This window comes from Vicugna pacos, unplaced genomic scaffold, assembly GCF_048564905.1.
Source record: "Vicugna pacos unplaced genomic scaffold, VicPac4 SAC-SAT, whole genome shotgun sequence".
In the NCBI taxonomy this organism is placed as follows: domain Eukaryota; kingdom Metazoa; phylum Chordata; class Mammalia; order Artiodactyla; family Camelidae; genus Vicugna; species Vicugna pacos.
Window position 1 is genome coordinate 19,869,329 of NW_027328721.1, and position 3,742 is coordinate 19,873,070.

The following is a 3,742-nucleotide window of genomic DNA, read 5'->3' on the forward strand; positions in this document are numbered from 1 at the left end:
AAGCCCATCCTACCGAGAACAAAACGTTTCAAAGAGAAAGAAAGGAAGGAGAAGGGGGAAAAATAAAAGTCTCTATATTTTCTTGCTTCCCTCTGTCACTCCTGATGGTTTAGATGTCTTCTTTTACAATTTTGTGTTTATTCTGTTTGGAATGAACGGGAGTGATCACCTTTCCGGGGATGAGTGTCTCATGTTTGTACCGTCCTGCTTCTTCTCTATTTAGAGTAGACCTGTGGATGTTTCTTTTCGCATGGGTTGAGTGTTGCAAAACTCTTTTAGCTTTTGCTTGTCTGTGAAGTTCTTTACCTCTCCTTCTATTCTAAAGGATAGCTTTGCTGGATAGAGTATCCTAGGCTGCATTGTTTTGTTTTGTGTTTCATTCAGGAATTTCAATAGATCTTGCCACTCCCTTCTGGCCTGACGTGTTTGTGGAGAGAAATCCGCTGAGAGCCTTATGGGGGTTCCCTTGGAACTCACTCTTTGTTTTTCTCTTGCCTAAAGGCATTTAGGATCATTGCTTTCTCCTTGACTCTGACCATCTGGATTAGGATAGGCCTCGGTGTGGGTCTGTTTGAGTTCTCCCTGTTTGGCACCCTCTGAGCCTCCTGGACTTGGATATCGGATTCCTTCTTTAGAGCTGGGAAACTTTCAGTCATGCTTTCTTCAAATACCTTTTCGACCCCCTTGCTTCTTCCTTCCCCTTCTGGAACCCCTATTGTGCGTAGATGGGCACGCTTTCGATGGTCCCGTAGGTCCCTGAGATTGTTTTCGTTGTTCTTTATTTGTTTTTCTCTCAGCTGTTCTGATTGGGTTCTTTCTGTTGTCCTGTCTTCTGGGCCACTTATTCGCTCCTCGGTGTGATCTAGCCTCCTTTGGACAGCCTTTAGACCACTTCTCATGTCAGCCAGTGAGCTGACCAGTTCTCCTTGACTCTTCTTTAGAGCTTCGATTTCGTTTTTGACGTACAGTATACATCTAAACACTATCACTTGGAGTTCCTTCGGTACTTGGATCTCTCCTTTTTTGAAATCTTGATCTAGCAGGCCATCCGTGTCTATTTTGTGGATCGTGCTTTCAGGGAATTTCTCTGGCTCTTTTCATTGGGAGTGGTTCCTCTGCTTCCTCATGCTGCTCCTATCTCTCTGGCACTGTGGCTTAAGGAGTATCAGTTATCTATTGTGGTCCTTAAGGAGTTTAGGTATTTATCTAAAGCCTATACAGGAATAAAACTTTAAAAGGGGGGGAGAGGGAGAGGGAGAGGGAGAGGGGGAGAGAGAGAGAGAGAGAGAGAGAGAGAGAGAGAGAGAGAGAGAGAGAGAGAGAGAGAGGGAGGGAGGGAGAGGGAGAGGGAGAGGGAGATAGAGGGAGACGGAGAGGGGGATAGGGGGAGAGAGAGAGACAGAGACAGAGACGGTGGGAGGGGGAGGGGGGTGGGGGAGCCGGATTTTAAAAGAATGGAGAAAAAAAGGTTTGAAAACAGTGTACAAGCAATAATAGAAGAGCAAGTGGAAGCAGAAGAGCGATCGAGGTGAGACGTCTTCTAAAAGCCTTTAAAAAATAGAAAAGATCAGAAAATAAAACACAATTGTTTCAAAAGTAAATTTTTAAAAGGTAATCGGAAATAGAACAGACTTTAACAAGAGATAAAACACAGGATTTGAAAAGGAGGGAGAAAGAAAAGGTTTGAAGACACTGTGTAATCAATAATAGAAGAGTAAGTGGAAGCAGAAGAGCGATCGAGTTGAGACGTCTTTTAATAACCTTAATAAAAAGGAGAAAAAAGATCGAGAAACGATATCTGAAACCTGTAAATAATCAATAACAGGAGATCTAAACCAAGAGAAGAGAAAAAGGAAAGGGGGTGGATGTTTAAAAATAATAATAATAAAAAGATTTTCAAGGAAACATTTAAAAGGGATTAAAACCGTCAACGTAGACGACTGTTCAAAAGTCAAGGTTAAAAAGGTAACAGAAGGTAAAACCGATAGAAGAGAGATTAAAAAAGAGAAAGGAAAAGGAAAAAAAAAAAGGGGGGGGGGGGGACACGTGTTCCCGGCACCGCGGTCGGATGCTGCGTTCCTCCCGGGAAGGAGGGTGGCTGGCTGGCCGCCCGCCCTCTCCCGGCCCCGGTCGTTCCGCTGCTCCGTGCGGCTGTGTGCTCCGACTCGGGTCGGCGGCGCTCCTCTCCGTAGGTGGGCTCGGGGAAGACCGTGGAACCGCCCCGCCCCTAGCTGCGTCCCAAAACTCGGCTCCTTCTTAGTCATGGTGGCGCGAGTTCTCTGAGGTACCGGGGCAGAAATATCCTATCTGCCTCGGGCTGTAAACGAATCTCAGTCCTGCCTAGAAGGCTGCGGAGCCCCCGGGTGCGGATTCGAGTCTCGGCCCCGCCCCCGCCCGCATGCTGCACGCCAGAGGCTATGGCGGCTGTGGCTGCGTCCCGCCTCTCTTCTCGCGAGAAGCGCCGGTGATGGCGCCGCGGATCTGAGGAGACGGAGGCTACGGCGCCCCTCCCCCCAGGGCACACCGGCCGTGTTGCTTTGCCTTTCTTTTCCCGTCATGTATGGGGGGGGCGGGTTGTTCTGCTCTGTATCCCCTCCCGGCCGCCGCCCCGGTCCTCCGCCCGGCTCGTGCGGCCTGTCCCGGCCCCTGGCTGCCGGCCTGCGACTCGGGCTGGGTGTCGCGGGGACCCTCTGTGCCCCTTTCACTTGGATCGGTCGGTCAAGGGGTGCTCTGGGTAGATCTGAGGCTCGGGGGCGCCCCCTCCGTCCCGTCGGCCTCTCCGTTGGAGAGGGGCAGTTTTGGCGAACGAGCCCTATTCCTCCTCTGCCGCTCCCTCCCCGCCGGACCGGTCCCTCCCGCACTGTTTTGCTTTTTACTCTTTCTTTTCTCCTTTTCTCCTACCAGATTTTGGGCGTCTTTGTCTTTCGAAGAGGGCGGTGTTCTGTCGGAGTTCCGCAGGTGCTCTGATTGGCCGAGTGGGTCCGTCGATGTGAGTTTTGGTGTATTTGTGGGAGAGGGTGAGCTACGAGTGTCCTTCTACTCCGCCGTCTTGCTTCTCCGCGGGTTATTTTTGAAGAGTAGGTGCTGGGGATTGAACCCTGGGCCTTTATTTTTTGCATGCTAAGCACGGGCTGTACTGCTGGATCTCTAGGCCCTCCCCACCGCAACACCCCCCCCCTTTCCCACCGCCTCCATAGTACTCGATGAATCTCCTGACTAGATATCTATGCTTCCTTGGAATGGGGCCGTCCGTTTCTTCATCGGATGGATGGACGTCTGTGGATTCGTCTCGTTTCTCTCCACTGCGGTGGGTGGCATCGGGGCGTGGGGTGGGGTTGAGTGGCGTGGGCTGGGAACTGTTCTTCACGTGTAGAGGTGGAGCGGAGCGATGAGGATGGTGACTTTTTCCCCCGAGTGCTCACGCCGGGTGATGGAGGCCTGTGGTCTCACTTGGAAGAGGACTCGGGTGACTGGAACAGAGCCCGTGTGGGGTCGTTGTGGAGGGAGGAACTCCACCCCCCCAGCCCCAGCCCCAGCCCCAGCCCCGGCACTTGTACCTCATCGAGGGACGGTCGGCCGAAAACAAATGAAAGCTGTCAGAGGTGGAGGTGGGGGTGGGGGTGGGGGTGAAGGGGTGTGTGTGTGTGTGTGTGTGTGTGTGTGTGTGTGTGTGTGTGTCCCCGTTCCCCGTACCACAGTCCCTGGTCGAGGCCCCCCGAGCGGAGAAACGCACGCCAGGCCG